Source organism: Miscanthus floridulus, chromosome 7 (genome assembly GCF_019320115.1).
Source record: "Miscanthus floridulus cultivar M001 chromosome 7, ASM1932011v1, whole genome shotgun sequence".
Classification (NCBI taxonomy): Eukaryota; Viridiplantae; Streptophyta; class Magnoliopsida; order Poales; family Poaceae; genus Miscanthus; species Miscanthus floridulus.
The window spans coordinates 108,038,613-108,062,090 of NC_089586.1; the positions used below are offsets into that span (position 1 = coordinate 108,038,613).

The 23,478-nt window shown below is 46.5% G+C and overlaps 1 pseudogene; it reads right to left on the reverse strand.

The window, feature by feature from the left end:
- Positions 1-232: 232 nt before the first annotated feature.
- LOC136467502 (protein PHOTOPERIOD-INDEPENDENT EARLY FLOWERING 1-like) lies at positions 233-21,496 on the reverse strand (annotated as a pseudogene).
- Positions 21,497-23,478: the final 1,982 nt, after the last annotated feature.

Genomic DNA, 23,478 nt, shown 5'->3' on the forward strand with positions numbered 1-23,478 from the left:
TGATCGCACTTGCACAGATAATCTTATAAATAAATAGAACTCCGTTTCTTATTATTATATTATAAAAGTTCGTGCTTTGAAATTTTGTTTCTGATTGTTTATGCTTAGTTATTATGAAAAAAAAAAATCACCTTGTTCACTTATGCTGAAATGTTATGAGAGAAAACACTGTTTTATGACTAAAACGTAGCGATGAATAAGCTCAAACGCATAAAATGCTTAGCGAGGGACTTACAGATTATGGGATTGGCCAGACATTCTCAGCTAGTCAGCTTACATATTATGGGACTGGCCAAACATTCTCAGCTTACAGGTTATTGGAGGCCAAGACTGAATACAAGCTCAGTATTTTTGAGCGAAACAGACCAGTCACTCTATCTCAACGTTGCTTTGCAGTGATGCAACGTCTACTTACCAAAAAATCAATATGCTGGCGCACAATCAATTGCATTGTTACAGGCTCACAGTCACAGCAGCAGCCCGCTGTTCTAGAAGCCCCCTAGCCTCTAACAAAAGATTATCGCTATTAATCGGCACACCCGAGACCGAGAGTCCACAGAACCATACGTCCAAAAGTCCAGAGTGAAGATTACTACCTTACATCATTTTATTACATACATGTATAACTATGGCCGCGCTCTTTACCTCCTATGAAAAACTTGCCTCCGGAGTCTAGATCAAACCAGAATTTGCATTCCTCAAGTGAAACTGGAACACCAGTTCTGACAGTATTGACACCATGCATTGATTCCTGACCAAATATAATGCGCCCATAAGCTGCACTTGACTGATCATTCTTTGGCAGCCACATTGGCACCACATCCTAAATTTCTGATAGAGATGGCAACCACCAACTTGACATCTGAGATGTTTTCGATGGCAAGATAGCCAAACAACATTGGGTCAAACAGAGAATGAACATAACACGAGATACAGCAACAAATGGGTGATGCTGAGGGCCTCCTCTTTTCCCTTCTCTGTTGGTACCTGCTCAACAAAATTTCCATGTGGTCGAGTTACAAGGTCTGCCCCCAAACACAAATGAGGGAGGCATTTCTACATCCTACGATTCTAGACTACCAATATACATACATGTATGGAAATTACCCAATGCCGCCATTAGTGAAAACCCATCCTCCAAGCTTGTCAGATCAATGTGACCTCACCAAGCCAGCAGCTTTGCTCCAGCCAACCATGATCAAGCTTGCAGCACATATGTGCACGGCTGAGCAACTCAACCTATATCCTTGGGCTCCTGCCAGAGGCAATCTTGTCTCCTCTTGGTATAGAAGGGCATCCCATCAAGAATAATTTGCCCATCTATGTTCATCCGATATCTGTGAAATCTGAAAGAGGTTCTAACTCTTCAATACCAGGAAGGAGACCAGAGTCACCCTGATCTGGGAAGAACTCAAGATCGTCGACCTCTTGCAAGAGATCCTCGGAGTAGTGGAATTCAGAATCGCTGATACCAAATTCAGATAGGGAGTCACTAATGTGGAAGTCAGCTGTACTTGGCAATAGTTGAGCAGGCATACGGAGAAAATTACTCATGACAGTTGGCCCTTCCTGATGCGATTCAGTAATCTTCTGGACTTTGGATTTGGTAGGTCTACCAGATTCCGATGCTGCTTTGTGCTTTCCTATGGACTTTGAACCAGATTTATGGCGGGTGGCATCATTCACGTGGAAAGCTGATGATGCCCAATGAGAACTATCACCATCATAACAAGCTTCTGATGCTATCCTGCAAAGAAAAATGAAAATGATGCATTAGCATTATTTCGTGTAGCAGAGGTGGGCTAAATATTAGGAAAAATCATGAAATTCAAAGAATCACTGTTTTATTTAAACTAAGATAAGAATGGCAATGGCCACCACCATTATAACAGCAAAATATGAAGACTTGCGTCAACACTGACCTGAGTCGGTTCTCAGCTTGTCTGCAAGAAAGTCCAGACAATAACGATTGTTCCACTGGCTCTGGAGCCTGTTTGGATGGTTCTGGTTCCAGTATGGACACATTTATTACAGATGGGAAGTCTTCCTCATAAGCATGTTGATGTTTCAAGAAATCTAACTCTAATTCTAAATAATTCCGCCGGTATTCCTGATTTCTTGACGGTGGTGGAATCACCATTAGTGTAGACTTAGCCTGAGCATCTGCAAGGGCTTTCCTAACTAGATTGAAGCTTGGTCTAAAGTTTACCATGGGCCAGTTCTCACTTGATCCACCAGGCTTCTTCACAGGAGAAAACATATGTAATGCAGTAGAGTAAGTATTCATAAAACAGCAGGGATCACGGCGACATTTTGATCTCCAGACAGACGAAATTACAGCCATGAAGTGTTTCTGGAGAAGCAATTCATTGTTAGGAAGTTCACTGGTCACATTCACCAACATCTGAGCTTGATCCTGAAAAAAAGATATAATAATAATCAGATATTTGCCAAGACAATAAGTTTTATGTCAGCAGTAAATTGCAGATAAGTTTTAACATGGCACAAGCAAAGTCACATGTTCTTCCTGTTTAATTGGATTGAAGATATGCTGGATTGGTAATTGGCCATAAAAACAATATAACGCCAGGATAACACAGTTGTGGGTGCTTGGCAGTTACCCTTACTAGTATATCCTGTACCATTTTTTCTTACAAACTGGCCAGTCTAGTCTAGAAGCTAAAGATCAAGAAATTTTACTTACACTGACCCGGTTTCCCCTATAAACTGGGCCGATTCTCTTATTATTGATATAAGCTGGAATCAAAGGTTCCAGATCTTTCCGAAAAAAATTACTTAAACTGAAGGGTTCCATGAATAAAGTGTATTGTCTAAGGTATGTTTGCTTGCATGATCTCATAAGGGCACTACCAACCAAGAAACTAGATGGTTTCTATCTTCATTAATTAGGGTGCCAACTAAGCAAAAAGATGACGTGGCACTGCAATTAAAGAAGAGAGATGAGGAAATGGTTTCCTAGAGAAGAAACCATGTTTACGCGAGAACCAAGACACGAAGAGATGTGATTTATAGGTAATGACGAGACAAGACATGTGATTGGACAAAAATTTATTATCTAGAAACTATCCATTGAGAACATAGTTTTTACATATAGTGTCTACAGAAATTATTAAGCATAGAAACTACCCGTGGTTTCTAGCATTGGGACTGCCCCAACTATTTTTAAGAGATCATAATAAAGTCAATCCATTGTTTGAAAAACAACAATAATATAGTCAAAAGTCAATCTTTGTCAAAATTTGCGCACAACAAAGCTTCCTTTTTTATAAGGTAGTCCAATAGGAAGACAAGATATCAACTCACCTCGGATACTCTAAGTATAGCCTTTCCAGTCCCAGAAGGAACCTTTTCACTGTTAGAATTATCTGTTGCTGATATTGCATGTTTGCAGAACAGTTCTCTGTATCTCTCACAGCAATGCACAGGATGATGATATCTTCCCCTATAGGACCCACCTGGCAAGGAATGAAGAAAATCACTTGCCAATTCCCAAAGAGGACCATACTCATGCACAGTTCCACAAAGAACTGCATCTTCCTCAGATGTCCATGAGTCTGAAGCACAATCTCGAGACCATATTCCCTTCCTTTTCAATCTCTCAGGCTTTATTACAATAACACGTTTTACTGGCATGCAAGGGATGGAAATTCTGCCATCACTTTTAGTTCTAGCCATTGATTTTGGATCTGAATCATTAAGGTCCTCCTTCAGCCTAGGTGACAAGGCTTCAGAAATAAAACTTGACTTAGTAGTTTTCTTAAACTTCTTTAAACTTCTGCTGTTACTATCTTCCTCAGTAGCAGACATAATCTTCTTACGCTTGTTAGAATAATGGTGTGGCGATTCATCACTTATAAGCTCAGGTGAGGGTGCATTGTCATCAATGCTCATTGTATCTACAGAGGTTTCCTCCAGTACGACTTCTGATTCAGACGACAAACGCACTCTTTTCAGGGACTTGAATTTGCCTGTCTTCTTTTTGTTCTTTTTTGACTTTCTGCGGTGACTGCTGTAGATGAATGCCAAAATGTATAGTCAATAGTATATCAAAGGGAAGCTATAGTCTAAGAAAAAAAAGTCAACAGCCACAAAAACATCCATTAGAAATAATGTGGGCATATAACATGCTAATATTGCCAATTGACACAAAAGTGAAGTGCAACTGAAACAAAACAAAAGAAAAATTTACTACCACTGTTGTGTTTCAGGAAAATAAATTTCCATTCAGTACCTCATATTATCATTCTTCTCCTCCAACTCTTTTGCTGCTTCCTGAGCCTGTCTTTCCTGTTCTTCCAACAACTGCATGTATTATAACAAGTCAGACTAAAAGGCACTGTGTTTCAAGTGAGACACATAAGAATACAAGTTAGCAAGTCAATAAACGACCTGCTTTTGAGTTAAAGCCTCAACATGTTGCCGATAGGCTGTTGTAGCAAAATCAACATCCCATGCTGCAATAAATAAAGATGATGTCAATATTACTAAAGCATAAAAAAGGAAGGATACCTACATTGAGGTGAAAACAAAGCTCCAGCTAAAATGCAGAAAATGCTAAAATGACAAAGAACAGAATGTTCCAAAGTGGCAAAAAGGAAATTATTGAAGACATAAAATACTTACATTCATAAGACAGTGGTTCTTGGTCTTCATCAATTTCTGCTTCCAAATCCTCTTTGAGTTTTTCAATACGATCAAGCTCCCATTCTTCCTCCTCAACATTTACTTGATGATTCACAGCAGCTTTGTCAATTACTGGATCCCAGAGTTCCATAAAGCGCATTGCATATCTATCAATTGGCCGGAGCTGGTTCTCAAAAGATGAACTTGCTTGCCCTGCTGCAGCTGCTGCAGCTGCCATCTGTTTCACATCAGCAAGCATGTCAGTATCTTCATCACCAACAGCCAATGTAAGAGCCTTTTCATCGATTCAATCGCTTGGTAGACAAAGTTATGTGCTTCTCCTTCTCTACATCAGAAGAGTTGTATTTGTGTTCTTCATTAATGTGCTCATCAGGTTTTCCATCCTCCTCATTAACCAATTCATCCTCCTCTGGTCTGCCAGCAACCTCCTCACTGAATTCTTGATTGTCCACGGCTTCTTCCTCCTCCAGCTTCTTGAGAGCCATATAGTCAACTTCATCTTCTGCCTGTCTAATAGCTGCTTCAACATCTGCATTTGACAGAGCCAGATCCACATCATTTGAAGCTCCCGCGGTTGTAGAGCAATTCTTCTCCTGATCTTCCGCATGGAGAGACGTGTGCCCGGAAAAGAACTCCATAGGATCAAGTTTCTTGAAGAATTCCGTATTGTAGCTACCACGTTGTATCACTAAATCATCAAGAGCTCGTTTCTGATTTGCTTTCTTGAGAATGTTCTCCTCTATAGTGCTTTCACTAATGAGTCTATATATGTGAACTTCACGAGTCTGACCAATCCTGTGGCATCTGTCCTGTGCTTGTAGGTCCATTGCAGGGTTCCAGTCACTGTCATAGAAGATGACAGTGTCTGCACCTACAAGGTTGATTCCCACACCACCACTACGAGTGGACAAAATGAAAAGGAAAAACTTTGGGTTTGTGTTGAACCTCTGCATCAGAGTCTGCCTCTCTTCTGGGGGAGTAGAACCATCTAAACGTAAATATGTATACCCATATAAATTTATGAACTCTTCCAAGACGTCAAGCATCTTAGTCATCTGAGTAAATATCAAGGCCCTGTGCCCTTCTAACTTCAAACGCCTTAACAGAATTGCAAGTTCCTGCAACTTCCCACAATCAAACTGGATCAAACGCCTATCAGGAAAGTAGACTTGACGACGAACAATAGCAGACCTTATAGGAGACAGAGTGGGAGAAAACTTGTTCATGCATTTTTCTCTATATTCCGGATCAATAAAAACAGGAGGCTTTCCTTTGCTGCACCAGCAAACAGGTGGAGGAGCTCGAGCAGCAGGAATTGCGAATGTAAATGATTCAACAACATCAAGCATTTTCTGAAAGCGTTCCACAGATGGAAGAACAAGATCTGCAAGGCTTGATGAATAGTCCATGTGGCACAAAGGGTTGTTCCTCTTATCAAGAATATTTGATACAGGATGATTTACAGTCAAAACATGTCTCGTGTTTGTGCCATAGACAGGCCTCTTTTGGCATCTAACTCTATTCCACCATGCAATGGAAGCTGCCCTTTCTCTGGATTCCTTTATTCTCTCCTCCTGTAGGGCTTTCTGAATATCTTCAAAAATGTTTGTCAAATTACTTCCCTGATGATCCTTATTAGAGCAAAAAATATCCAAGTCACAATTCCTGGAGGTGATACTTGAAGGAAAGGCAGAGATGACCTCGTCAGCTTCCCAGGAACTCATGCTAAATTCATTTTGAGTAAACACAAAATTCATATCAGACAGGTCCACCTGAGAAAATGGACTCTTATCAAGGAGCATGCAGACTGAATAGCTGAGCTGCATGTTAATCCCAGCCATATCAAATGAGCTTATTATTGGGCGACCTTCAAAAAGATCTGGATGGTTACAGACCTTTCTAAGTTGCATAATGATGCTTATCATGCCAAAATAATTCCCACTTGCCAGTGTTGCTTGTGTCTCTGAGGCTAGCGATAAAATCTTCATACAAGTTCCTTTGCCTTCTAGAAAGTCGGCAATATATGACATGCTCATGCTTCCTTGGTAACTGTTTCTCAACATCCCTTTTCAGTCGACGCAGTATAAATGGACGAAGGACATTGTGCAATCGATCTATAACTTCTTTGTTTACTTTATCTTGGCCTTCCACCATCCCAGAAATTGGATTGCAGAACCAATCCTTGAACTCCTGATGAGACTGAAATACATGAGGCATCAGAAAATGCATGAGGGACCAAAGTTCCATAAGGTCATTTTGCAGTGGAGTTCCAGTCAGAAGAATACGTCTCTTTGAATTAAAGTTGAGCAAAGTCTGCCAACGCTGTGATTTCCAGTTCTTTATCAGATGAGCCTCATCAAGAATAAGATACTTCCACTTTTTTCGCTTAAACACTTTAGAGTCCTGAATGACAAGCCTATATGTTGTGATGCAAACATGGAAGTAATTTGGTTTCATCCAGCCCTGACGTTTCTGCTTTCTCTCCTTTGCACTTCCAAAATAAGTCAGTATTTTAAAAGCAGGACACCACTTAAGAAATTCAGTCTCCCAATTTAGCATAACACTAGTCGGCACGACAATAAGATGAGGACCCCATATCCCCTTCTCACACGCAAGGTGTGCAAGCAAGGAGATAGTCATGATTGTCTTGCCTAAACCCATTTCGTCTGCTAGAATTCCATTAAGCCTCTTCTCATACATAGCAACCAACCAATCCAGCCCTATATGCTGGTATTCACGAAGAGAATGCTTAAGAAGGAATGGGAATTTCGTGCGCACTTTTGTAGTCAAGAAGGTGTTGCCAGTTGGTTGTGCTGAATCTTGCAGCAGCTGCAGCATCAGCAATTACATCATCACTCTTATCTCCATGGACTGCCTTAACATCAGTGAGATTATTCTCTTCCACAAAATTTTGTTGAGCACAAGGCTCTGATGCGATTTCTGATTGTAGAGCCTCCTGCTCAGTTTCCACCACATCGATTTCTGATTGTAGAGCCTTGTGCTCAGTTTCCAGCACATCCCTGGATAGGTGATCCACAAATATATCACTTTTCGCTTCCAAAATGTTCACAGATTGATCATCCAAAGACATGTCAGTATTGACCTCTTCAATAAAATGGGGTGAATTCTCCAACTCCGCTGTTTCATGATCTGCACAGCCATCCTAAATATAAAAAAAAAGGTATTACAAATGGACCACAGTAATTTGTTTGAAGAAAGCAATGGAAAACCTAACTATACCTTTCGGTACATCGCGAGAAGTTCTTCTAGTGGTATCTCACTCTCCTTCTGCAGTAACTTAATCTACAATTGAAAGGACATATGATCACCAAAAAATAGTTAGCAGAAGCCTTTTGGAACATATGGAATTGTGAAACCAATTGCTAGAAAAATTGGGAGAGTATTTGCAATTAATGTATAAAATTACTCCTAGTCCGACTCCAACCTCTGAAGCCTTTAATGAAAACAAGAATTTGGCTACATAAATTCTAAATGGAATGCTGACCACCAGGGCCCTCTGCATAGACCAGTATAATGTCACATTTTGGTTTTTAGACATGGTTCTATTGGATAATAATATATAATATTTATATGATCCTACTGATTTAAATATGCACCACATTGTTAGTCGTGTGGTCTTTCATTCAATTTGCTAGTATCTGTTCAGCAATCAAATAATAAACCCTAGAATTCGGGTTTAACGTTAAAATGCCAGTTTGCTGTGTGTGTGTGTGCGCGTACGAGAGAGAGAGAGAGAGAGAGAGAGAGTTTGCTAAGTTTCAGAAAACAAAATACTGTTAGCCCCCAATAATTGCAGAAATATAAGGGTATTTTCCTAAACAGTCAGCCAAATGGATGCATCGCTAATATGCTCATTGAGTCACTTCCTCATGCACAAGATATAATCAGACCCCTTATCAAAACTTAAGGGCTGTGCTTTTAATTGGGATTCACACAGAAACAAACTTGTGTTACTAAAGGAATCTTTGTATGTTCTAAACTAACATAAAAAGACTCTGGAACCAAAGGTGGTGGCAGATAGCCCAAACAATCTATTTAATTAACTTAGCTTCTTGACATTCCCAGAATTAATGTCCAGAACCAAAATAAATGAAGCGAACTTCAGAAAAAGAAATCGATAGCCTTGCATAGTTACACATGATAACAATGCTATTGAGTCAGTTTTCAAGACCGGCTAAGTTTACGCTCCGTGCAATAAAAATTGAACTAGAGCACTTCAGCATGACAATGCAAACAATTCAATGATGTTATGGATTGATGGCAGCAATCCACCTCTTCCAGATGATCAGGATCTTCTTTCTTTGCCAATTCTTCCTCTTCAGACAAAGTTGCTTTCGTCATCCTATCAGAGATGATCATATATTATGTATCACGAGACAGCAGGACTCAGTATACATGACAACTTTACTAGATGGCTATAGTTTTCCCGATTTTTCTTCAAGTATAACTCCAATCCAGGTAGTATGGCGTAATGGAAAAACTAGGGAACAAGAAAGCAATGAGGAAACAAGATGAAAAAGGCAATGCTACCTTTACTTCTTCAGCAGCAATGTAATCTTCGTCCTCCTGAAAAAATAATATCGCAGTTACATTAACCACACAATCATAAAATAGCGAGATAGGAGTCCTAGAAAGCAGTTTTTTTTTTTGCCACCATTCATCTAGTTGAGCTTAAAAAACAGACCATTTGATCTTTACTTGGCATGAAGAAACCAAAGCTGAATATCCCCAACCTCCGGTGCAATAGTGGAAACTAACATGTGTTAGGTTTGGAGACAACCTATGATGGGATGGTACTGTTCTCAAGGGGATCCCACTAGCCTGTTTGGTTACCAGGATGTGACAATCCCAGTTTTGCGTTTGGTAGAAAGGATGAGGATGGATGGTGATTCCCTTCCCGTCAACCACCATTAGCGACACAGGTGTCGGCCACTGAGAAGCAGATAAGGCCATGCCAGTGCCAGGAAGGTGCAGGACACCTCCCGCGCAAGGAAAGGTGGAGCACACAGCAGCAGGAAGGTGCAGTGCACCCCTTGTCTTGAGTTTGCCCAGGCCACACTTGTTTTAAGCACAGGAGACACAGACATTGGAGGACAGAAGGCGGTGCGGGGCTTGATTTGCGATGGCTGCAGCCAAGGATAGCGCCATGAGCCTAACTGCGAAGAGGGCCGCGAACAGGAAGGTACAGGGCACCGCGCCGGTGACACTCACGATGTTGATTGTAGCTAAATTTACTGGGATTTAAGCTTAAAATGTCCACATTAAGTAATCCAGAATGTATTGCATTTCTTTCTCTGCTCTTCCTCTACTTCTTAAAGGTTGTTAATGGAGGTTTAATTTTGAAAAGATAAACTTTCATGGGATAGGGGTATTGTTTTCTTAATTCAATAGCTAACTGGTCTACAAAGGAAGTTTAGTTGGGCAGATACTATCAAGTGAAGGGGCAGTCCACGAATAGCTAGTGTTAAAATTCTTCATGACCCATGACCACCGCAAACTCCCATTTCCCACACATAAGGATTGTTTCTAGAGACATCACCCTCAGGCAGCGATAGGAAAGAAAAAAAAATATAAGTATATAACAGTGGGATAAAGGATAAAGAAAATCATAAACAACATAGATGACTAGAACATGCCTGATCATTGATAGAAGAAATATTTCCGTTACTTTTACCCTGAAAAGTTAAGAAAATTTGGCTGGTACAATCAGATAATGCTCTACTGTCCAGGGTTTCATCCAAAGAATGAATAAAGATAAAAGAATAAAGCCAACACATGGAGCACAAATAAGATACAGAAAGCAAGCATACATGACTTTTCTTCACAAACTCAGCATAAGATTGATCATCATCCACTTCCTCAGAAGAATTGCCATCGTCACTTGAAGAGTGAGCAGGTTCATGATCACAGCCATTAGCCTGGTTCGAAGAATCTGAGAAAAAGGCAAGATCCACATCAATCATAAGAAATGACATCAAAGAGTCTGATCAACTTCCTAATACTCTACATCAATCTCACCTACAATCAAATTCTTCGAACCTAAGTTACTTAACATGTCGTTGCTGTCTGGACTGCTTTCCCTGCTAACTGAGACATATTGAACTAATCAAATTATCAATTGAGTGTCAAGCAGTGCATAGCATTGTCCCCTCTATGTATGGAAGTGGGTAAGAGAGAATTGTTGTTGGAGATCACCTTTGGTTTTGGTATACATCTTGAGAATAAGCATCCAGTGGTAGGTCAGCTTCTGCCTCTAAAGCAGCTAGTTCTTCATTCCGCTCAGCTTCGGTGATCTGAGCTTCATCCACATCGATTGTCTGCTCATCATCTTCCTGCAGCATTCACACATACAAGTACAATTCATCATTCATGTGAACAACGGTTTCAAAAAAGACAACAAACATTCCATTCTAATACTTGTATGCAGCCTACTACAAAATTGACTAGAGCTAACAGTATGTCCAAAAAATCTATCACCAACTTTTGCTGGTCTGAACAATAATTGATAAATGAAAATATATTTGCTGCCATGTAACAGTATAGTATTAAGTATATACTATATAGTGAAACAAAACAGAGGAAAAAACATATGGATGGTAATAGCCTCAAAGAAAAGGATCCTTCTCAAATTAACAAAGACAATAATGTGCCCTGATACATAGAATTCCTTACATTTACTTTCTGAGTAACAAAAGAAAAACTGAATTAGGTAACTGAAATGGCTTACTGGCTCTTCATCCAAGGAGCTCTCATAATCATCATCGACTTCCATATTATCTGCAAATAGAAATTGTTTAAACCAAGAGAACGAAAATAAGGTCTTGACACATGCAAAATACATCACTATGCTACAAACCAAGATCATCAGGAATGGCTGCATTTATGTTCTCTTCTGCTACTTCTTCTTGATGGGATGGTTGGTTTATCTGCGAAGTCCCGTTTTCTAGGTTTTGGGAATAGGGCATGTCCACAAGGTTTTCCGCCAACATTGTCGAATACCTGGAGAGAATTGTACCAAAGAATAGAAGGTCAATATACAGCTAGGAACAAAATTAAAGATGCTACAGGTCAAATGAACCATAATGAGACTGACATACCTTTCAGTCTGACCTAAAAGGAAATCAAGTTGCTTATCAAGTGCCTTCTTCTTTCTCTCCTCAACCTCCAGTTGATGCTTATAAACAACCTGCTTTCCCTCAAATCAAAGAAAAAAATATAGCTCAGTTTTCTTCCAAAGACGAATATCCTAAAGTACTGTCACAGTTAGCCACGACGTTAGAAAACAAAAATGAACTTGCCAGCTTTTCTATTTTAATCCAGAACTTCTTCACATCCTTTGAAATATTAAGGGCAACTTTTCGCATTCTATGTTCTTCCTCCTGCAAAGAAAAATCATCATATACTAGAATAATTCTCTTAATTCATTATTTACATAATTCGACTCTTGGGTTATTATTGGAGCACCATATCTTCATTCAAAGGCATTACAGAAATTAACCATAGCTAACATTTCATAGATAAGCAGCTTGCTGCAGTACCCCTTCCTGCAGCTACTGTTCAATTACGAAAGGAAACCAGCAGCAGCAGCGTTGTGGCTGCCAGAGTAGCAGCAGCGAGCAGAGCCGAGATATATGACAGAACAGTGTCTACAAGTCATCCAATTAATCATGATTAATCGGCCTAATTGGTCCCTTTAAGTCAACTAGGGACAGCGAGGCGACTAGCTTGACTAGAAACTTGACTAGGTTTCCAGTCATCCTGACTAGGAGGAGGATGGGGCTGGATGCTGTGACTGCCTGTCCTTTCACGGGCCTGCTCAACTGGGCTTAGAGGTGTGGGCTACGGGCTGCCAATTTGGCCTCTTCAGGTTAGCATAAGTGTGCCCAGACTCCAGCAAAACGCAGAGAACAGAGGCGCGCCGGAATTCTTTATCCCACGCCGCCGCAACTCCTCCCGTACATGATTCCTCTCTTCCCCTGCGCTATTCCTCGTCTCCCGCGCGCCATTCCTCCTCCCCCATGCTATTCCTCATCTCCCACGCACCGCTCCTCCTCTTGTGGAGCCATTAAGCCGCCAACGCACTCTCAAGCCACCGCCCCTCTTCGTGATGTACTCCTTGCTGGAATTCACATTGGGCTTGGGCTAACCCTAGAAGGGTAGTAATGTATATTAGTCATACATGGGCCTCATGGGCCTAATACACTCATACTCCAACACCCCCCCCGCAGTCTGAACTACCGTCGCAGCGGAGTTACAGACTGGACATGAAAAGAAGCACACACACGAGCCCCCCCACAGACGCAACTAGCCACCAATGATGTTGAGGCTGGAGCGAAACTCGGTGAAGGTCGATGACGGGAGGCCCTTGGTGAAGATGTCGGCAAACTGGGAGGTGGTCGGGACGTGTAGGACCCGAACATCGCCGATGGCAACCCGATCACGGACAAAGTGTAGGTCGATCTCCACATGCTTGGTCCGTTGGTGCTGCACGGGGTTGGTGGAGAGGTACACCGCACTGACGTTGTCGCAGTAGACCAGCGTGCTCCGGGAGAGAGGGCTGTGGAGCTCGGCAAGGAGCTGTCGGAGCCAGGAGGCCTCAGCCACGCCGTTAGCGACAGCTCGGTACTCCGCCTCGGCACTGGATCGGGAGACCACCGGCTGGCGCTTGGACGACCAGGACACCAGGTTGCCGCCCAGAAAGACAGCGTAGCCGGAGGTAGAGCGCCGAGTGTCCGGACACCCGGCCCAGTCGGCGTCAGTGTAGACGACGAGCTCGGTGGAGGAAGACCGCTGAAGGAGTAAGCCGTAGTCGACAGTGCCGCGGAGGTAACGGAGGAGGCGCTTGAGCGCAGTGAGGTGAGGCTCTCGGGGATCATGCATGTGAAGGCATATCTGCTGCACTGCATAGGTGATGTCTGGCCTGGTGAAGGTGAGGTACTGAAGGGCACCTGCAAGACTCCGGTAAGCAGTGGGGTCTGCCACGGTGGTGCCCACGGCCTCTGACAGCTTGCCCTGTGTGTCAACTGGAGTAGAGCAGGGCTTGCAGTTAGTCATCCCAGCACGCTCCAGGATATCAAGAGTGTACTGCCGCTGGTGAAGGAGAAGGCCGGTGGGGCGAGGCTCAACAGTGACCCCGAGGAAGTGGTGGAGCACACCAAGATCCTTCATAGCAAACTCCTGCTGAAGAGAGGCGATGACACGGCTGAGTAAGGACGGGCTGGAGGCTGTGAGGACAATATCATCAACGTAGAGCAGCAGATAGGCAGTCTCAGGTCCATGGTGATAGATAGATAGGGACGTATCCGACTTGGCCTCCACAAACCCCAGTGTCAGCAGGAAAGCAGCAAACCGAGAGTACCACGCCCGGGGGGCCTGCTTGAGGCCGTAGAGAGACTTGTTGAGCCGGCAGACCATGTCCGGACGAGAAGAGTCAACAAACCCCGCTGGCTGGCTGCAGTAGACTGTCTCGGTGAGAGTCCCGTGGAGAAAAGCATTCTTGACGTCCAGCTGATGCACAGGCCAAGAGCGACTGAGAGCCAGGGAGAGCACTGTGCGTACGGTGGCCGGCTTCACCACGGGGCTGAAAGTCTCATCATAATCGACTCCAGGGCGCTGAGTGAAACCCCGAAGAACCCAGCGAGCCTTGTACCTCTCAAGGGTACCATCAGCCCGCCGCTTGTGTGTCCAGATCCACTTGCCGGTGACGACGTTGGATCCGGGTGGACGGGGCACCAGATCCCATGTCTGGTTGACGAGGAGAGCCGCGTACTCCTCTTCCATCGCGCGGCGCCAATGAGGGTCCGACAAGGCGTCGCGAACGGAAGAGGGTACAGGAGAGATCTGCGGGTCGTCGGGCATCGTCGCGAGAGCCCGGGGCCGCAGGGTACCAGCCGCGTGACGCGTCACCATAGGGTGAACATGCCGCGGGTGTCGGTGAAGGAGCTGCGGGTGGTACACCGGCGACGCGACACGGGCAGCCTGAGGCGACGGCGGCGGTGTAGGGGTCGCCGGCGGAGAAGGAGCCACCGGTGGTGTAGGCGTCACCAGTGGAGAGGTGGACCCCGGTGGTGCCGGAGGCAGCGTTGCCGCCGGCACACGGCGCTGGTAGACGTGCACCGGCTGGGCGAAACGCGCAGGAGGTGCGACAGGCGGCGTCCCCGGACCCGCTGCGGACGGAGGGGCAGGGGCAGCTCCGGAGGGCGACGCCTCCGGACCCGGGCAGGGCGCAGGGCCAGGGGCGTCACTAGTGGGCGGCGAGCGGGGGCACGGGCCCGGCGAGGGGCACGGGGAAGCAGTACCTGCAGGAGACAGCGGTAAAAGCGGCTGGACCACCGTGTCAGTGGGAAACAGAGAGAAGGGGTCAGGATCGGGGGTGGGAGATGGTGTGGTGGTGGTGGAGAAGGGGAAGACAGACTCATCAAACACCACGTGGCGAGAGATGAGGACCCGACGGGAGGTGAGGTCAAAGCACCGGTACCCCTTGTGATCCGGGGAGTACCCAAGGAAGACACACAGAGCGGAACGGGGAGCCAGCTTGTGGGGAGCGGTGGCAGTGGTGTTAGGGTAACACGCACACCCGAAGACACGAAGGTGGTCATACCGAGGAGGGGTACCGAAGAGAGCGTGGTGTGGTGTGGGAGCCGGGCAGGCAGCGGAAGGAAGGCGGTTAAGGAGATAGGTGGAGGTGTGCAGACTCTCGGCCCAGAAGCGAGCAGGAAGCGACGCCTGGAGCAGAAGGGTGCGCATGGTGTCGTTCGTGGTGCGAATCATGCGCTCGGCCTTGCCGTTCTGGGAGGAGGTATACGGGCAAGACATGCGCAACTGGACACCGTGAGAGAGGAAGAAGGCACGGGAGGTGCCGTTATCGAACTCACGGCCATTGTCACACTGGACGGCCTTGATGGTAAGGCCGAACTGAGTAGACACCCAGGCGAAAAAGTGGAGAAGAGTGGTGAAGGTATCCGACTTTGCACGCAAGGGGAAAGTCCACGAGTAATGCGAGAAATCGTCAACCACCACAAGATAGTATTTATACCCAGAAATGCTGATGACAGGAGATGTCCATAGGTCGCAGTGTACAAGATCAAACACATGCGTAGCATGTGAAGAAGAAGAACAAAAAGGGAGACGAACATGACGGCCCAGCTGGCACGCATGACACAAGTGCTCATCGTGAGCCCGAGTACAACCAATGTCGGAACTGCGACTAAGCTGCGTCAGAGCATCACGTCCAGGATGGCCGAGGCGACGGTGCCAAGTGGTGGAAGAAGGAGTGGCGGCGAAGGCAGCTGACAAAGTAGACGGTGACGAAGAGGAAGCAGACGTCGGAAGCCGAAGGGTGTAAAGGGGTCCCGTGCTGTCACATCGGAGAAGAGGACGCCGGGAAGCCAAATCCTTTACAGTAAGACCAGAAGAGTCAAATTCAACAGAACAGGAATTGTCAGCTGTAAAACGACGAATAGAAAGAAGGTTGTGAACCATAGAGGGTGCAACAAGAATGTCAGGAAGAAGAAAGGAACCATGAGTGCCGGCGGCACCCACGGACGTGACTGGAATACACGAACCATTCGCGACCATGATGGACGAAGGATGAGAGGGAGAAGGAGGGTGAAAAGAGGAGAGTATACCAGGGTCTGGAGTAGTGTGGTAAGTGGCACCCGAGTCGGCAATCCAGTCGGTACCGGCAGGCGGTGTCAGGGCCATGGTGCTGAAGGATCTGGCCAAGGCCGCCGGGTTCCAACCGACAGGCCCGGGCAAGGTGTCGGGAGGTGGCACCCACGAAGATGCGCCGGGAGGAGTAGCCCACGCAGACGGGGAGTAAAACCTCGGAGGAGCTCCAGTGAGCAAGGCCACTGGTGGGCGAGGCTCTCCACCTGGAGCCGGGAAGGGCCACATGGAGATGCGCCCCAACCACGGGTTGTGGAAAGAGGGCCAGGCTGCACCCCGTGGAGTCACGGGCGACTGGTGGCTCCCTGGAGGAGCCGGTGTGTGTTGGCCCCCGCGGCCCCCACGCCCCCCTCCGCGGCGACGGCGGCCGCCACGGCCCCCCCCCCCCACCCCCGCCCGGCCCGGGGGGAGGAGAACCAAGAAGCGACGACGGCGGTGGAGCGAACGAACGCGCCGGAGGAGTAGCGGCCAGGGCAGTCGAGGAAGACGAGGACCCTGGCGCGGAGGTGGACCCTGGCTGGACGCCCTGAGTGAGCTCCTCCATGACAAGGTCGTCACGGACCTGCAGGAAGGAGGGAAAGGGCCTCTGCCGGGTGATCCACGTCCGGAGGTGGGCGTAGCGGTCACTGAGCCCGCGGAGGACATTGAGGACCAGAATGCGGTCCTCCACGGGCCAGCCAAGGTCGCCGAGGGAGTCCGCCATGCTCTTCATGCGCCGGCAGAAATCGCCAACGGAGAGGTCACCCTGAACGAAGGTGCGGAAGCTCGCATCGAGACGCAGGGCCCGGGCTTCGGCATTGCCCAGAAACTGGCCCTCGAGCGCAAGCCAGGCCCGGCGAGCGTCAGCAGAGTTGCGGACGAGGTCGTGGAGGTCCAGGGAGATCGTCCCGATGATCCAGGAGAGGACGACGCTGTCAAGGCGCAGCCACGATGGGGTCTGGACCGCGACCGAGGCGTCGACTAGGACGTGGTCGTCGAGGGCGTAGCGGCGGAGGGTGAGGAGAACCAGGTCCCTCCAGCGGGCGTAAGAGGGCGACTCAGGCTCGAGGACGACCGGGACGAGGAGTCGGATGTTCTGGACACCCCCGGCCTGGTAGTGGAGCTGAGCCACGTGCGGGTCGGCCGGGTCGTGCCAGATGACCGTGGTGCGAGACGTGCGGTGACCCGTCGAGCCTGAGGAGGTGGCCGCGGTGTCGTAGGATGTAGGGAGGACGAGGAGCTGCTCCGCCTCAGCGATCTGGCGGGCCAGGGCATCAGCCGCGTCGCGCTCGCGCTCCAAAGCGAGGGCGGCCGCCCGCACCCGGGCCTGGCTGTCCGCAGCAGCAGCCCGTGCAGCCACGAGAGCGGCGGCGAGAGCGGAGTTGGCCCCTGCCGTCTGGAGAGGGGCAGGGGGCGGCAGAGGAGGGGGAGCGGGGAAGAAGAAAGGCTCCAGGGTCTCCCCCGCGCCCCCCAGCGGCAGCGGCGTGGCTGCCTGCGCCCGCGCCCGCCCCTGCAGCAGCGGCGGCGTCCGCGCCCGCGGCGGCGGGGCCGCCTGCGCCCGCGCCCGCAGCGGCGGCTGGGCCACCCACGCCCGCGCCCGCGCCGGCACCCGCGCCCACGCCCGCAGCGACAGCGGCGGCGGCCGGGCCATCCGCGTCCGCGGCAAGGGGGCCGGCGCCCGCGCGCTGGGCCCACGACGGGTAGGGAAGGGAGGGGAAAACGTGGAAGTAGGTTGGGGAGGGAGGGGGAGGGCGGCCAGCCATGGCGGCGGCAAGAGGCCGGCCGGCGGCCGGCGGCGCCTGGCGGCTGGTTGGGGAAGGGGAGGGAGGAAAGCTAGCCTGATACCATGCTGGAATTCACATTGGGCTTGGGCTAACCCTAGAAGGGTAGTAATGTATATTAGTCATACATGGGCCTCATGGGCCTAATACACTCATACTCCAACACTCCTCCTCAGATGGTGTCTCCATCCTGAGGTGCTGTACAGCTGTTGTGTACATGTGCAGATGTGGAACGGCGGCATGCAGTGGTGGAAGTGATCATGCATGACCTTGAATGTTGTCTTGATGCTTGCTTTATTGTGTATACTATATAGTATGTATAGTATGTATATGTCCTGAAATATATAGGACAAATAAGATGACTAGTCTCGACTAATCGGTCTGGTCCACAACTAATCATGACTAGTCGCCTTGTCAGTCCCATTGCAACTGGGTTCGACTATACAATTTGTAAACATTGTGTCACAAGAGTCAAACCTTCTGTTTTCTCTCGCCCTTTGTTGCTTGGTCAACTATGCTCTTATTTGCTCTTTGAGCAATCTTTTTGGCCATGGACAACTTCCATTTTCTCTCAGAATCAAACTCCTGCAGCATACACAAATTTAAGCTTGCAAAAAGAAAAAAAAATACAAATTGACAATAAATTTAAGCGGGGGTTTCTCAATGAGAAGGATTGCAATTTGCCAATTATAATATAATATAGTAAGCAACCTTTGCCAGCCACACCATCTCAGCAAGGACATGGTCCCAGTGAACTTTTGGCCGTCGAGGCTCCCTTGGAGCTTCAAGAGCCTGCGCAAAGAATAACAGTTTTCCCTTTATTTTCCTCTCAAACTACGGAGCATGACACCCAAAAAATGGCAGTATGAAGGTACAAATATGCCAAGTAAACTAGCCCAGAAGATGAAGAGAAATACACAGTGGATGGATTCATGCAATATCAAATCTGTGCGCTAACCTTTTGACGCCTAGCTCTTGTCTCATGGTCTAGCTTTGACCGGGGACCTTTTGATGCCATCTTTCCAATCACTCGCACAGAGCTATCTCATATCTTAGAGCATGTGCAGCAAACTGGGACTGGTATACCAACAGTGCAGCAACTGTTGGTGATTAGTACCTTCAGAAATCAGAAGTGTAGCAATATGTAGCGAGTAGCAAGGAAAAAGAGCTGATGTAGCAATTTCAGTTTCTGTAAATCCCCCTAGTTCTTTGTAGTCTGCTTGTACATAAAAATCCTTTTACATTTGTAAAATTTGATCATGCTGGAGGGTTTTAGCCCCATAGCTTTGGGTCAAATAAAAAAAATCAATGAACCAGGAAAATATGCGCCCAATGTGTTGAAGAGCAGATGGTGCAATATGCCTTCAGGTGCAATGAGCCAATGAAAAATTTAATGTTGAAAGCAGGTATCCAACATTCCAACCCATAGTAACATATACTGAATGAGCTATTCTGAAACCCCTGGAGGTAACTACATCCTCTGATTCCAAATATAGGCCATTTAGACTTGAGCACAAGGATTAAGTAGTATATCAAATGGCCTTAGGGCCCTTCACTTAATATGCACATTTAGAAAGATGACTCATTCATTTGTGTGAGTGGTAGCATTTATTAAGCAGGGGCAAGAATGGACAAAAGGGGTAAACAAAGTGTAGAAGTTCTAAAACGACCTAAAAATAAAAATGCTAAAATGACCTACATTTGGAATCAGAGTATTAAAAAGCATGACAAAAAAATGGCTTTACACACTCCCCATTCCTTCATTTGCGATGAATTTTTTTCAATAATGAACCAACACAGAGGAATTCTAATGCAGATCAGCAGAAGTAAAGCATAGGACACTTTTGGTGGCGATGCCAGAAATAACTATGGTGCTGTTTGGTTAGTGCACTGCCAACGTAAACGTCAATGGGAATGGATAACGCTGCAACCTGGAAAAAAGTAATCATTTGCTCTGATTGTTTAGTTCACGTGAGGTGATAGCTGCCAGCAATGTGATCCGTTTGCGGTGGGTCCTAGGTGGTAAGCACAGAGCATATCACAGGATCGAGTCCCGCCGTGAGACGACTACAGCATATATCTTAACCAAACAGATATGAACGTTAGTGAATACCACTGTGAATCGTTTCCGGTGCAAAATAGTCCAACCAAACTGCACCTATATTCTAAGAAATCCCACAGCTACGCATAACGTATCACAGTAACATTTCCTCTAGTTGTTCTTAAAGAGTAAAATTCATTCCACAGCTATCTAGTGAAAAACTTTAAGTTGCATTATTTTATCAAGCTGCCTCAAAGTTTGGTTAGAGAACTAACACAGGCAACTACATGAATGGAATCAATGAGTATCCCAATAATACTTAGAGACTTCAGGGCATATCTGGTGAAATTCCCACTCTAGCAGAACTAGTCAAATGTACTGACATTATGTTCGCCTAAAATCATGCAGGGTAGCCACATTGGCATTGTTCAAACTCCAAATCCCTACAGCAATGCACCACAGCATAAAAGGCTCATTAATCACACACAAGGGGGCCCCGAACATAACAAACTCCGATCCCCATAGATGCAAACACAGCTGGAATGGCTAGAACCCCAAGGTAGAGCAGTGGAGATAAACAGCCGCAAGCAAGAGCTCCAGTCTACAGCCAGCAGCTGACATCAGATGTGGTGTGGAGGTTCACTTGCACAAAGGGTTGGAAAATAAAGCAAATCACCTATACATGTAGTCTGGATGGGCTAGGAAGAAAAAAAAAAATGGATTTCAAGGATCGTTATAAGGAAGGGGAAGTGACTAACTAACTATTGCAAAACAAAATGAGCAATCCGTCCAAGCAAGGTAGGGTCCTATAGCCCAAACAAGAAGCATCTCAAGTCCCGATGGATCGGATCTCCACTCCACGCCATGGCGTCCAGCAGTGGCGGTCCCAGAAATGGAGCTAAGTATGGCAGTCTAAGAGTCCAGCTAGGTTGAAACTAAAGCATTAAACTATGTCTCAGTCGAAGTACCAACCTGCAGGTGCCGCGGCGGGATCTGGCAGCCGCTATACCGGAGGCAGCACGCACTGCCGCAGTGGCGGGCGCCTTCCGGCGGCGCTGCCGCGTGTGGGGACGTGCAGACGGCTTCGGTTCGGCGGTGGTCGGCGCCGAACTCGCGTTGGGGGCGCACAACCCACTGGGCACAGGTGGCCGTGCAGCCCTGGACGGGATGCAAAGGCGGCGGCGCGTGGTTGCACCGGCGCCGGCGGCCGGAGGAGGAGGGGACACACCGGCGGCCGGAGCGCGGGAGCAAGGAGGCTAGGGTTTAGGCCTTTAGGATGAATGGGGAACGGGGAGGAGGAGGCGAGTCGCGACTGCGAGCATCGAAGCTACGCGACGGGCGGACGGGCGTCGGGGCTTCGGGAGACAGAGAGTCGCAGGACCCGCATCGGGAGGATGGGAGATTGGGCTGAGGTCCAGGGCGGATGGGCCGGGCATTACCTGGGGCCAATGGATCGGACTGGTGCATCAGACCCAGTTCTGGGACTAGCTCAGGCCCGCCTGGTATCCGCCCTGTTCGTTTAGGCTCGTTTGGCTGATAAGTCATGGCTGAAAGTACTGTTGACTGATTTGATATGAGAGAAAAATATTATTCATTGGCTGAAAAATTACGGCTTATAAGCCAAACAAGACTAAACAAACAAGACGATCGTTAAAAGAAATGTTCGAGACGACGGATAGGAAGAGGGCTAAAGAGCTTGGCATGCAAGGAGTATGGTATATATATATATATATATGTGTGTGTGTGCGCGCGCGCATCTCATATTCCGTCTCACGAAGTGACATTCAGGATTTTTTCTGATTTTTGAAGAAAAGAGGGAGGTGAGGGAGAAAGAGATGGTTGCTTCGTGAAACAATCGTCTCATGGGCTAAATTTTGTGACTATGAGACAACTATTATATCATTGTATGAGTTGTTATTGCTATATAACTCACAATTTTACTTTTATTTTTATGCATAAATTAATAAAATGTGAGTTGCTATTAGATAACTTAAAAGACAATCTTATCACGTGGCACTACATGAGACCGTCTATGAGACGACATCAATGTACTTACCCTAAAAGGTCTCGAGGGGCATCAAGTTGCGTTGAGCTCTCGTATTGCGATGGCCAGTGGTGAGATGGTGGTGGTGACAACTAATCCTTGTTTAACACAACACCATCTATAACCTAATTTCTGAATGCTGCAACTTCTCTAAATTATGTTGCAAACATATATTGACATGAAACAAAATGTTTATGGATTGAAATGTGTGTTGTTTTAAATCATACTTTTACAATAGATACCCTGCTCATATGAAACATGTGTTCTATTTCTTCCGAAACACAAACTAAAATGACTTGCCACACTGGAAAAAATGTTGTTGCACCGTAATGCTCCTATTTTTTACACAAAACATGCGTCATGTTAGTTTGCGACACTCTAAACACGGGAGGGTACAATTGATGGGAGCAATCCCGCTATGGGACATCGCATTGCAGTAACCATCTGTTGACGTTTTCACAAGTTTGCTATTGCATTCAAATATTCTCCAAGTACAAAGGGGAACCACATTATTTGAAAAATGAAATACTACTATGATGTTGATTATACCTTCACTTTGTTGACATGTTGATGGTCGGATTGATCACTAGAGACCACCAACAAACTCTCCAAATTTCCCCTTTGCTTGTCCTGAGTAAAAACGAAGACTTAGGAACAGTGGATCAGGAGTTACTAAAATGTTAACCCCTCAAAGTACTTGCGTACAAATCAAGAGTCTATCTTTCGAATTGAATAAGTTGGCATTTAAATACCCATCCATATTAACTTAGTCATTATGGGGCTTATAGCTTTCACCTTGTCATGAGCAGTTGAAAGACAGTGGCTAGATAGAGTGCTTGTTCTCCCATCCTTTGCTTGGTATGATCTTCTAGAGTTTTTTTTATAAATTTTGCAAATAAAAAAGCTTAAGTTACTCAAATAGTACTCTCAAATCTCTTAATAGTGTATGTATCCTCACCAAAGGCCATAGCCTCTTATTCGCAAAAAAAGGCCATAGCCTCAACATTCTATTTCTAAATAATTATTGGAGTTCGTGGGCACAAGATGATCATAAGGCATACTTGAATTGTGTCGTATTGCTAAGTCAAACACTTGGATCCATGGAGAAACAAATCATACACTTAGATCAAGATATGCAAGTGTGTGGAGCATAGTGGAAGAGATACAAGGAAGCAAGGCGGTGCTGTTACAAAAGCATGCACATATGACATAGGCAACAACAAAAGCTCATAGCGTTGGCAAGAGCATAGCTAGGACTCTAAGCTAAAGCTCACTAGGGT